This window comes from Lynx rufus, unplaced genomic scaffold, assembly GCF_022079265.1.
Source record: "Lynx rufus isolate CCGP_SWC_20201006 ecotype Redwood Valley unplaced genomic scaffold, mLynRuf1.p SCAF_3, whole genome shotgun sequence".
NCBI classification, from domain to species: Eukaryota; Metazoa; Chordata; class Mammalia; order Carnivora; family Felidae; genus Lynx; species Lynx rufus.
This window is the reverse complement of record NW_025814845.1, coordinates 115,753,036-115,766,975: the sequence shown is the minus strand read 5'-3', so window position 1 is coordinate 115,766,975 and position 13,940 is coordinate 115,753,036. Positions and strand designations below refer to the sequence as shown.

The 13,940-nt window shown below is 35.8% G+C and overlaps 1 protein-coding gene across 9 annotated transcripts in view; it reads left to right on the top strand.

Annotated features, from left to right (window-relative positions):
• Positions 1 to 13,940, top strand: part of ELF2 (E74 like ETS transcription factor 2) — a 94,579-nt gene that overhangs the window by 41,893 nt on the left and 38,746 nt on the right. Inside the window, exon 2 of one of the 9 annotated variants that reach the window (XM_047091192.1) lies at positions 6,753 to 6,855. The exons of the other annotated variants lie outside the window; for them this stretch is intronic. The gene's annotated coding sequence lies outside the window, so the exon portion shown is untranslated. The remainder of the gene's footprint in view (positions 1 to 6,752; positions 6,856 to 13,940) is intronic. 9 annotated transcript variants of the gene reach the window in all.

Here is a 13,940-nt window from a genome sequence, read left to right as displayed (position 1 = left end):
CTCATGATTAACATTTTTGAATATTCTGCTGTTGAGGCCCACTAGCACCCCTCAGACCACTAGCTCCTTCTAGCTTAAGGCTGTTCTTCCTCCAGTTTTATTTCTTACTGAGCCGAAGGATTAAAAGTTACCTTGCTCTTCAGAGCAGTGATGGCAACAAGGCCAGCAAACTCCGCTTGAAGTGATAATTCCTTCTCTCAAAATAGGTAGTTAAGCACTTCATACAGGCTTCGTGACCTTGGACTGAAGTGGTACTTGATTTACACGGTACATAATGCAAGTGGCAGGAAGATACATGTGTGGTTTTTTGAGGGTTTTGGAGAGTTTTCCAGTCTGAAGCGAGATGCATGGGGGCAGAGATGAATTTTCTTCTTGAGAAAAAGAATAGGAAGAACAGCAGGGTGATAGTTTGAAATAGATATTGTAACTGATTTTATTACAGGAGCATAACTAAGCAGAAAACTAATGGCACAAGAAAAAAGTGTGATAGCTTAAGTTGAATGGAAAAAAACAAAAAAAAGAACCTGTTTGAAATTCCTGGAAATTGTTTTGATCAAAAAAATAAGGAAGACACACTATTTGCTAACTAATTTGGATGTAAATTTAAAAAATAAAAAATAAAATTAAAAAAATAAGGAAGACTATGCTTTTGGTAGCAAATTGGAAACTTTGTAAAATATGAAAACTACAGTGCCAAATTTGCATAAGTAGAAAATTATGGATATTTATCACATTAAAATACCACAGCAGGTCAGCCAGATCTTATTGGTTGTATAATTGATGATTGCTGCTTCATTAATTTCAATTACTCAGGTAAAAACAATTCCAAATAGGAAGTGGATATAATCTGTTCAAGGGATTTTATTTTCTTAGTCATCTTAAACTCTGAGGGTGATGATAATCATTTATAGGGCAGAGATATGAACGATCGTGATACTGGAAAAGGGAATATACATAGTCTGGGTAAAAGAACATTTATTTTTGTGATATTTTGAAAGCATTTTTTGACTAGCTGATAATATTTTTTAGATTTTTTTTTCTTCAACATGAAAAGGAACTATTAGTAAATAACTTGTATTATCCTAAAATAGTCTAAAAGTACCAGAGAAGTTCATCTTAAACATTTTTAATTCTATTCTGGTTCATGTTTCTGTTTTTTTTTTAAATCTATGCTTGCTCTATTACTTCAAAAAATATAGTATCATATAGCTATTTTTGTCTCTCACAGAATAACACAGTAAAACTTAGAATTCATTTATAACTCTTTTAAAGGCAATGCCAATTTGAGACTGAAAACTGCTGGCTCATACATCTCATACATCTATAATTAGAACAATTTAAAACACTCCAATTTATTCATCATAAGGCATGCAGAACTTGAAACTACAACATACTAAGTTATTTGAAAATACTATGGCTCATGGGTTTTTAATGTAACTTTATAAGAATTGTTAATATATATACATTAGTTTAGAATCAGCTAATCCAAACCTAATTTTGTTTTTATTTAAGGAATAAAATGCATTGTTAAAAAGATTTTATTTTTAAGTAATCCCTACACCCAACATGGGACTCGAACTTAAAACCCTCAGATCAAGAGTCCCATGCTTTACCTACTGAGCCAGCCAGATGCCCCAATAAAGAATAAAATGCATTTTTTTAAGTTTATTTATTTATTTTGAGAGAGAAAGAGAGCAGGGGAGGGGCCGAGAGAGAGGAAGAGAGAGAAAGAGAAAGAGACAGAGTCCCAAGCAGGCTCCTCACTGTGAGCACAGAGCCTGACGTTAACCAAGAGATCGTGTGTGACCTGAGCCAAAATCAAGAGTCGGACGCTTAATCGACTGAGTCACCCAGGTGCCCCAAGAATAAAATGCATTTTTAAACAAGTAAAAATCTGAATAAATTTTCATTCTTCTGATACCTAGAACATATACAGATAAATAAAGTTGTTATGACATATCCTAGTGTATGTTTCCTTTTAGGTAGTGGATGAAGATCAGGTTCATTTTGTAGTGCTATAAATTTTTAACTTAAATTCCAGAAACGTGTAGGTTTTGGAGAAGAAGTTGGGAAAAAGGGAAAGGAATATTTATAAGATGTCTACAGAGGTTTTCATTTGGTGAATTGGTGGAAATGAGATCTGTGTAGAATAAGATTTCCTTTTGTACATCTAGGAAATACTTTCTGGAATGCTCCTATGTTATAACTTAGGTTATATTCATAATTCATAATTCAATATTCATATATTCATAATTAAATATTCATAATTATATTTATTGACCTGATATAGCAATTCTCTGCATGTGTACATTAAAGTTTTTCTTTTATTGCTATATAACCATATGTATATGTTTATACCAGAAACCATGTTCATGATGAAATCTAGGCAGGAGTACTAAAATTATATAGTGAAGTACAGTTAGCCATCTTAATTATTTTGTGTATAAAATGATTTCTCATTTTGTTAGTAGTAACCATAGGCTATTTTGCTTCACCTTTCTATAGACAAAAAAATTCTACATTTCTCTCACAGAGCTTATGTGCAATAGTAATCCTCTCTTAAATTTTATAAGAAAAGCCAAATATATGTTTTGAGACTTTAAAAATAGGCATATTCATCTAAACCTATAAATTGTCTTTTGATGATAACTGGAGATCAGTAATCATAAGGAGTCTTTGGGGAATAGTAATGAAGTATGAGTGCCGTCTTGAGTCTGGCAGGCTGGAAATACCCTTGCCAGTGGCTGCAGACTCCACTCCACTCCAGTTCTGGGGGCCTGCTAGATAGACTGATGTGGCACATTGGGGATGGAGAGGAGTCTCTGGGATTCCCTACTGAGATTTGAGGTGGATAGATAGATAGGTAGATAGAGAACACATGAATTTTAAAAGGTTATTACAGATTACCATTTAAAAAGTAACAAGTTTATACCAATACAATCAATAGCAGATACGTTTTGATAGAAATCTTTTAAGGCTCGGCTGAGAAGATTGAACTGTTTAGGATCTGCTTCTTCATCTTGCACCTTAACTCTATTTATCCTCTTAACCTTCCACTTTACTTTATGAGAATATATCACAGATACTTTGCATTTCTTACGTGCAAAGGTACTGCCTTCAACATGTTTCTTTCCCTCAAGGGGTTAATCATTTAGTTTTAACATATATAATATATACTGGATTGGAAATGTAAAGCAGTATAGAATCAATTGGGTTCTGCTTACAAGTTCAAAGAGATTTTCAGAAGAACGTTCAATTTACAGGATTAGGGAATGTTTAGAGAAAGTAAAGAAGGAGGACAGATGGTAGGATTTGGATGGGCAGATAGGAGGTAAGTGAAAGACACTGTAGATTGAGGACAATATAATTAATAATGGGTAGAATATTGAAGTTCAAGGCATGTTTAGAAGATATTGTGAGTAAACGAGACCTTGACAGGAGGTCCCATTAAGAGTTGTGACTATATTATGATTTGAACCCGAGAGTGAGTGATAAGGCTTGTGTAAGAAGCAGAAAAATTTGGAAGGTTTTGAGTAGAAAGTACTATGTAATTAGTATCTCAGGATCTGATGATTGTAGAGGAAGGGATGAGGCAGGCAGACTTGTTGTTGTGGTTATGAGTTAAGGGTTGACTTGAGAACTATTAAAACAAGGTAGAAGCAACAGGAACAGAAGGGGCTTATGTAAGCAATACTACTATGCAAGATCTAACAATACTTGACATGGCAAATTAGGGGGAGAGGCATAGTTAGGGAAGATATTACTCGGTTTTTTTGACCCTAACTTGATGGCCATAATATCATACAAGAATTCGAAGAAGGCAAGACTGTTTTGGGAAACAGGTAAGTTTGGTAGTAGGTGTGTTGATTTTGAGTTGAAGCAGAGCAGATCTGAGGAGAAATATTTGGGTATTTAAAGATGTACAAATGTGTAGTCAGGGTCCCACTGCAAAAGTGATGGCATATTCAAATTAGGATAACTTTTAGAATGTCTTAATAAATGGCTAGTTACAAATGTGTGGGCAAGCATAGGGTGCCCATAAGAAATAGGGCAGTAGTCCAGAGGTGGCAGCAGCAGAGCTCCTTCTGTCCTTTGGCCTGAGGCCCAAAGGGAGGGCATGGTTACTGGAACCCAGAAGAAGAGAGCCCTGGAAAGAGGGTCACCTTGGAAGAATCTGGGACCTTTGGTCAAAGGATGCAGCTGGCTTGAGGGTGATGCTACAGGGAAGGAGCCAGGGAATAAGGACCCTGATTTTGTTCTCCTTCTTCCCTCTAATTCCCTGCCAAGGCTATCCACTGATCAAATGCAATCTAAAGCTATGGGAGTCCTGTTGAAGTCAGCCTTCTGGGACAGAGAGCAGCATTAAGAAGGGTGGAGAATAGACCTGGAGGGGCAAAGGGAACATATCTAGTACAGTTGAAGCTTATAAAAGAAAGATCAAGGAGAGACTGATTTGGGAATCATCATCATCGATGCCATGGAAACATATGGAATCTCCAGAAGGAAAGGTGTTTGAGAGATTTCTCTAAGGGAGAAGGTATTTATATTCCGTGTTTGTATTCCTGTGATCAAGAACAAAGGACACAAAATTAAGGAATTGACCTTAGGGAATGTTTACATTAAAAAATTTTTTTTTCTAATGTTTATTCATTTTTGAGAGATGGAGAGAGACAGAGCATGAGTGGGGGAGGGACAGAGAGAGAGGGAGACACAGAATCAGAAGCAGGCTCCAGGCTGGGAGCTGTCAGCACAGAGCCTTCGGGGCTTGAGACCATGGACCGTGAGATCATGACCTGAGTTGAAGTCAGATGCTCAACTGACTGAGCAACTCAGGTGCCCCCGGGGAATGTTTACATTTTGAGAAACCTGAAGAAGAGCCAAGAGTAATCAATTAATGATAGAAAATCCTATTCCTGAGATTAATATTTTTTTTCTTCTAGCCTTTTAAGTAGTTCTCTTTAGTAGAAAAAGGAAGAATATTGATTGGGTTAGTTAGTCTTGGTTTTAGACTTCTAATTTATCACTTACTTATCAGTATTTAACTTTTTGGGGACCTGTTTCACTGTCATGAAATAGTAATGCAAGGTTGTGAGGACTACATAAAATAAATATATAAAACACAGTGCTTGTGATGTAGTAAGTGCTCCGTAAGTATCCCTTTAACTTCATTAGGTCCTTTCCCGTGCCTTCAAATGTATAGAAGGTCTTTTATACATTAAAACAACATTTGTTTACTTTTCCATTGTGTTTTTCTCTTTCCTTTCACTTCACTTTTTGTAAAAAAACAAGTGCTCTATACCTTCAGTGTGTACTTTTTCCTTGTCATTCCTTCCTTAGCTTACTGTGTTTTGGCACCTACCTTTATCATTCTCCAGAAGCTCTTTGTTTATCAGATTTCAAAAGACACTCCTCTGTGAAATTCAGTGACCCACAGAATCATCCAGAAGTAGGTCCTTCCTGTTCTGGCCTTCTTATCTACTGAAACATTATACTCTAGCTGTTTTCCTTATTGCCCCTTGCATGGACTGTTTATGCTTCTGAACTTTTGCTCAAATACATTTTTCTATCAACCTGTGTTCAGGTATTATCCATTTTTTTAAGGCCAAGCTACACGAAACTTTCCTCAGTGATTCTGGCCTGCATTAAATGCTCCCTTTCCTGATCTTCTGTTAGACCATCTGGACTTAGGCACTTGATCATTGCTTTCTTATACTGTTCTTGTGTGTATACATATTCCTTTTGTTTTCAAAGTAAACGTAGAAGTCCCTTGAAGACATACTTTTTTATTTTGTTGAATACAGTGTACAATATAGTATTTAACACATAATTGCTAGGAAATACAGATTGAAACAAATTGAGTTTTGACTCAGTATTGCAGTATAATCAAGAACCATCTATGTAAAATCTTAAATATATTTTCTTTTTTTTGGTACCAAATTAAATGTTGAATACTTTAGGGTTATTTAAAATATAAAAAGGTAGTCATCCAAAAATATAAATATGGCTATCCAAAATATATCAAAGCCCATAATGTTGTCATACTAGATTAACTTCATCTTAAAATCACAGTAGGCTTTAATCATTTGTGATTATACCTAAATTTGATTTTTTTTACAATAAAATCAATACATTCCCATTGGAGAAACTCGGAAATATTGCAAAGAGAAACAGTGAAAATCACTCATAATCTTACCAGCAAGGGAACAGTAACTATTGCTTTTTATATGTCCTGCTGGCCTTGTTTAAATGTTATGTAATACAAGTGGATTTATTAATCTTTACTAACAAACTGGCTGAAAGCAGTCTGGTAGCTTCTTATTCTCTTCTGATCATTGGGAGCAGGACTTTGGTTTTTAACTAGGTATCAAAACATAAAAATTTTGTGTTAATAGTTAAAGAAATGATCAGGAAAAATTAGAAAACTTAGGCATCTACATTTATGAACAAAATTGTGTTTAGGGGTTAGTTGAAAAGATAGACGAATGATCAGAATTTTTACATAACTCAACAAGAAAGCACTGCTTTTAAAAAAAAATACATGGAAGTTTAGCTTTTTGAAATGCAGTTTAAAAAAAGAAATGAGATTTCTGTCTTGAAAAATAAGTTCAGGAGCCAAATTTCTTTTCTTGAAAAGTCTCAAGACTAGGTTGACTTCATGATGAGCTGTGATAACTTTTGTATTTGTTATACCATCAGAAATCCTCCCTGTGGCACAAAAGGACTCTTTTAATTAGAAAATATTGTTGCCACAGGGAGGTAGAAGATCGACATGAAAAACTGGGGATCTGAAAAGGAGCCCCTATCCTAGGATTACCTGAAGGTGAAACAGATTGAGCCAGAAGGAAGACAATGCTGGTAGGTTGGTTTTTCATTTACTAAGAATGTTTACAATTTTCCATTTAATTACAATTATTTCAATATACCTATACCATATTTTTGTTTCAAGAGTGACAATGATTTCTCCTTAAGGAGGGAGAAATAATGTAACAGTATCTTTCCTCCTAAACAATTTGTTACCTGTGCTAACCCCTGCCATGTTCCTAATATTTGTTTCTTTTTATAGATTAAGCTCTAGGGCTGTTTCATGCCTCCACTTACTTAGATGCTACTACTGACCAACATCTTCCGTCCTTTTTTCTGCATTTCTGTTATTTCTGTTGCTTCTAATCTAGACTTTTTCTATATTTTTTTAAAGAAGTGTTTTCTTCCAGTTATCCATTTTGTTGAGTTTAGCCTAGTCACTAGTTTTCTAAAAAGGTAAAATGTGAATCTGAAGTTCCTTTCGTTTTTATTCTAGAACTGTTTGAATTATAATTGTACTGTGATTTGGATCAGTTAGAAAGCATTATTAGAGAAAAGTTTTTAATATTTTAGTAAGTATATTTCATTTAGCCTAAGATGCCATCTATTGTAAGAAACATTTTTAGATCACTAAAAGAAAAAAACGCTGCCAATTATAAATTTTAGGATACCATCAATTGTAAGATACATCCTAGTTTCAGAGATGTTAAAATGTGAAAAAGCGTACATCTTAGAATTAATGAAATATGGTATCATGCAATTATTAATCTTCCTGAAATTCCCATTTACTGGGCATTGGACATTAAAATATCAGGTTTTTAAAAACTGGAGGTGAGTTGTGGTTGTGGAAGTCCCTAAATGTGTTGAGTAAGGTCTCTAAGTAGAGGGTGTTTAAGTGGAAAATCATTTAACTGTATTGTTTAAAAGTATACAAAGTAGCTAGAAGGTATTAAATTATGAAGAGTATAGAAGATGAAAAGTTTTAATATGACACATTTACTTAAATCAATAAATAGAGTTTTATCGTAATTGTTACTTTATAATTGGACTTTATGATCCAAAAGGAAAATGAAGTGAAGCTTCTGCTTTCTAAACTGTTATTTTATTTTATTTTTTTAATGTTTATTTTATTTTTGCGAGAGAGAGAGTCCACATGGGGGAGGGGCAGAGTGAGAGAGGGAGACACAGAATCCGAAGCAGGCTCCAGGCTCTGAGCTGTCAGCACAGAGCCCAATGTGGGGCTCAAACCCACGTACCATGAGATCATGACCGGAGCCAAAGTTGGTTGCTTAACGACTGAGCCACCCAGGTGTCCCTTTAAGGGCTCTTTAAAATATCTGCCAATTTTTAGTTCACTTGAATGTATGTTTTACAGATTATTACATGAAGGAAAAAATAGTGGCCAAAAGTAAAGAACTACCCTGTCAGTTAATAAAGGAGAAATGAAAAGGAATGATTTTAAATGGTATTTGTATGCTGTAAGAAACATGTATTTTATATAAACGGAAAGAGAAGTATATCTAGAAAGTAGATCATTAAAGGATGTTTACTTTTGGAAACTAATAGCATTCATTCCTTTGCACTCAAACTTTTTACGTTTTAATTTTTAATTTTCAAACTTTTATTATTTTTTTATAAGTTTTTAAATGTTTATTTATTTTGAGAAAGAGCAGAGGAGGGGCAGACAGTGAGAGAGAGAATCTTAAGCAGGCTCTGCACTATCAGCATGGACATGACCACGAGGTCATGACCTGAGCTGAAATCCAGAGTTAGATGCACTTAACTGACTGAACCGTCCAGGTGCCTCCAAATTTTTAATTTTTTAAAGCACTAGTTAACTTTCAATTTTGCTATATAACAATGTGTCTGAGTAATAAATTTTTTAGTTTTTATTTTGTAATAGTTTTTTATTTTTTTATGTTAGCAAGACAGAAGGAGAACATGAGCAGGGGAGAGGGGCAGAGAGAGAGAGAATCTTAAGCAAGCCGCATACTCAGTGCAGAGCCTGATGTGGGACTCGATCTCACCATCATGGGATCATGACCTGAGCCAAAATCAAGAGTCAGATGCTCAAAAGAACTGAGCCTCTCAGGCACCCCAGTAATAAATTTTAGACTGAGGAGAGGGCTAAATTTGGATTGTATAGAATTTTAAATGAGTGCGGCACCTGGGTGGCTCAGTTGGTTAAGTGTCCAACTTCAGCTCAGGTCATGATCTCACAGCTTGTGAGTTTGAGCCCTGCGTCGGGCGCTGTGCTAACAGCTCAGAGCCTGGAGCCTGCTTAGGATTCTGTCTTTCTCCCCTCCCCCATTCATGTTCTGTCTCTCTCTTCTCAAAAATAAAAAAAAAAACATTAAAAAAAAAAAGAATTTTAAATAAGTAGCACACAAGGTTATAAATGTTGCCAAGTAGGGATAGCTGAAGGTTCTTAACTGTAGGAATGCTTTAAAACATGTCTGGGTAAATTCATCCTCTACCAGCTCTTCCTAAGGGCTGATGCATGTTGGGCTCAGAGTATGTTGGGCTCAGAGTATCTTGTGGTAAACAAGACCTTGTCTTTGCTCTCACCATGCCTTCAGCTTTGTGGGCAATGAACAGTTAAACATATTATTATAACTAACTGTGATGGCTGTTATGATAGGATTAATGAAAAGTTTAGGGAGTATACAGCTAGGGAATGCCTAGGAGGACAGAGAATGCCTCCCTGAGAAGTGACATCTGAACAGATTTGAAGGGTTTGAAGTAATTAGCCAGGCAGAGAATAGCGTGGTTGAAAGTCTGGGAGGAAGGAGAACATGGCCTATTTGAGTTGCAGAAGGGAATTCAGTATGGCTAGAATATGGATTATGAAAGGGAAAGGGAATTAAAATGAAGCTAATGAGGTAAAAAAATCTTATTGCTGAGGACTTTGTAAAGACTGTATCTTGTAATTGTAAGGCTGAGGACTTTGTAAGATTTGTATCTGTTTGTTGGGCCTTACCTAAAGCCCAATAGGAAGCCTTTTAAGAGTTTTTTAAAAAGTATGTTTTTTTTATACAAATTTAGTTGTTTCCCAAACAGTACTGTAAATGAGAAGTAAAACAAGACAATCAAAGCATTACCGAAAATGACGAAAATGACGTCTGAACTCCGTAGCTTCTCGTTCAGAGCTCCCTAATAGTTAGCTATTTTTATCCACCTGCCACTAAATTGTCTGCCTCTGTAGATTTGAGCTTTAGGTGTGCTCATCGCCTATACTAAGCTAAAAATTACAGAGATTAAAGTAGTTGCACATCTAGCCTTTCTTTTTGGAATTCAAAGCTGGGTGCTTTGGTACAATGCTGTTTCAGGAGGAGGAATCATTGTCCCTTGTGCATCCTCCATGACCATTTGTAAACTGGGAAAGAGACCCATGAGTTTTCTCAGGTTCAGGAAGGCGCCCATCATTTAAAGGAGGTCAAGAACATTTTCAACGCAACTATTAACTTTTGTAGAGTTGTTTCATCTTGTTGTGTCATGTACCTCTTTGATCACATGGTAAATTCAGCCTGTCGACCTTCTCACGGAACAACTTTTTAAAATATATAAAATACAATAACTAGGATTACAAAGGAAACAAATATATTGAAATATAGCTTTTGAACTATTTTTAATTGTGATATATTAATACATATGCTTCTTTAATAATGAATCATAAAATGAGATCTAGTGGCAGATCTAATTTATGTCGATAGATAGTTATGACCATAAATTACATTTTGAGATATCTGTAACAACTATAATATGAAAATATTTATGATATCTATTGGTCAGGAAGTCACAAAACTGCCCAAACTATTGTGATTTGTGCCATTATTTAAAATTAAAATGCTTAATTTCAGTTAAAATCTAAAAAACAGTTTTTCTAGGTTTCATCCATATATTATTATTTTAGCTGTCATCTACCTTTTTCTCATCCTTTCTTGCCTATATTCTGCCCTACTGCTATTCTCTTTTTCCTAACAAGTCATAGTGGGGATCTGGAAGCCATTTTATTTTATTTTTTAATATTTTTTGTAAATTTTTTAAATGTTTATTTATTTTTGAGAGAGAGAGAGAAGGAGAATGGAGGAGAGACAGAGAAAGAGGGAGACACAGAATTAAGATCAGGCTCCAGGCTCTGAGATGTCAGCACAGAGCCCAACGCAGGGGTCAAACTCACGAACCATGAGATCATGAGCTGAGTTGAAGTCAGACACTTAACTGACTGGGCTACCCAGGCACCCCTGAAAGCCATTGAATACACTTTTATGATCCCTGCTAAGAAAAAAAAAAGCCTCTCAACTATGTAGTGGTTGATTGATTGACCTAATTTAACTTATTCTAAAACATTCTTAATATTTGAGCATTTAGTATATTTCTTTAAAGGCTCATTTAATATTTTATGACCTATTTGTCAGTTTGAGATCCATCTATTTCCGTGACAAAAATTTCTGTGGCCAGTGGTTCTCAAACTTGACCATACATCAGAATCATCTGAAGGACTTGTTAAAATACAGATTGCTAGGCCCACCTTCAGAATTTCTGATTCAGTGGATCAGGGATGGGACTTAAGAATTTGCATGTTTAGGGGCGCCTGGGTGGCGCAGTCGGTTAAGCGTCCGACTTCAACCAGGTCATGATCTCGCGGTCCGTGAGTTCGAGCCCCGCGTCAGGCTCTGGGCTGACGGCTCAGAGCCTGGAGCCTGTTTCTGATTCTGTGTCTCCCTCTCTCTCTGCCCCTCCCCCGTTCATGCTCTGTCTCTCTCTGTCCCAAAAATAAAATAAACGTTGAAAAAAAAAATTAAAAAAAGAATTTGCATGTTTCACAAGTTCGCAGGTGATGCTGATGCTGTTGGCCCAGGGATCATACTTTGAGAACCATTATCTAAACTATTGGGAATGACAGCACTGAAAGAGAGCTTCTGCCATTGTGAAAACCCAGTTAATACAGTAGCTTCTTACCATGTTGTGTTATTTCCATCACAGAAGATTGATATTGGGGGTGAAAAGATACCAAAATTCTTTCAGGTCTATATGAGATGATGTAATGAATTACTATTAATTAATTCATCAGTAAATATTCATGGAGCATCTACCATATGCCAGGCACTGTTTTAGGCATGGGCTAGCCGGGTAGACAAGACAGGCAATGTATCTACATTCCTAGTGCTTAGAATTTAGTGAAGAAAGCATGTAAGTTTGTCATACTGTAAAATTGTTTTGTCACAAATCAGATTATATAAATTAACATCTCCCAAACTGGTTTTTTGTAGATTTAATATTTGCAATTAAGCTAAGATCATTTCTTTTCAAGCATTTGAAGAAGCAGATAAATTCTCCCTTTTCCACCTTCATGTGACAGTTATTAAATACAGATGAGATACTGGTAAACTTAACATTTATCATGCACAAAGTACCTATTATATACAAACAACATCATGGCTCCTAGAGAGTAAGTGATTCAAAGTCGAATAAGACATGGTGCCTGGCCTTAAGGAAGCTTACCACCTAAATTGAGGAAAACTAGCATTCAAGGAAATAATACCGTGGTGTAGGTACAGTTGCAGAAAGGTGAGGAAGCACAAAGAATTGCCAAGTATGGTAGCTAATCTAAAAGTTCTAGATTGCGTTATAGCTATATGGTGGTTCATTTTAAATTTCATCATAAAGGCATAGCTGACAGTTAAGGCCTCTGGCTTTAGGGGCAGAGGAGCAGGTCAAATGGAATTAAGCATTCCTAAATCTCACCATTTTAATTTTTTTATGTGTGGAAATAGTACCACAAAACACGAGTGACTTTTTTCCCATTTTTCTTTTTCCCATTCATAAATCAGGGGACATTGAAAGAACCCAGCCTGTTTGCAGTGGTTAGCTACAATTTAGGAATGGGATTAGGAAATGGGATGGTACTAATTGTTATTTAAAAAAATTTTTTAGGGGCGCCTGGGTGGCGCAGTCGGTTAAGCGTCCAACTTCAGCCAGGTCACGATCTCGCGGTCCGTGAGTTCGAGCCCCGCGTCAGGCTCTGGGCTGATGGCTCGGAGCCTGGAGCCTGTTTCCGATTCTGTGTCTCCCTCTCTCTCTGCCCCTCCCTCGTTCATGCTCTGTGTCTCTCTGTCCCAAAAATAAATAAACGTTGAAAAAAAAATTTAAAAAAATTTTTTATGTTTCTATATTTTTTTTCATCAGTATACCAGGGAAGAAAGAATGTAGCCCATTTCCTCTCTTTTGCTTAGGCATTGTTAAGATATAATGCCAGTTTTTATAAGAGATAACCCATATTCTCCTAATTTAAGGTCGGTATTTGATCATAACTGGATGTTTGATTTCTTTTCACTTTGTAAATCAGTCAAAATACATATCCGACTTGAATGAACAGTTAAATTTTAAAATTTAACTGAAAATATTTTTCATATGTTTTATATTAGGTGGGTGGTGATCATAGGTAGTTATTCTCCAGGATAACTTATTTATTATTTTCTTCTTATTATTTATTTAACAATATATTCAAACAAAACAAATTACTTGTTAGAACTTGGGAGAGATTTTCTTAAAACTAGACAACCTTGCAAAAGATCACTCTAGGAAGTTTTACATCAAAAAGGAAAGAGTTATAGCTCTAATTTAGTTAGTGAAAAGGTACTTCTTATTATACATGATGTTTGACAAGACTTTTAGGAAAACCAGAATTCTTTTGCTTCTTCTATATTACCTTTTTTTTACAACTTAATTCTCAGAAAATAGATAGTCAGAATAATAAGTTAGAATGAAAAAATTCTTTTCAAAGGAAACCAAGAATTGCTCTAAGAGGAAAAAGAAATGGAAAGGTGCTGATTTCTTCCTGAGACATTTGCTTGCTTTCTTTTTTTAAAAATTTTTAATGTTTATTTATTTTTGAGACAGAGAGAGAGCGTGAGTGGGGTAGGGGCAGAGAGAGAGAGAGAGGAAGACACAGAATCTGAAGCAGGCTCCAGGTTCTGAGCTGTCAGCCCAGAGCCTGATATGGGGCTCAACCCCACAAACCGTGAAATCATGACCTGAGCCGAAGTCAGGCGCTTAACTGACTGAGCCACCCAGGCGCCCCCAGGCTGAATTCTTATACTTCCTAAAGGAAGTAAAAGAGCATGAGGACCTGAGAC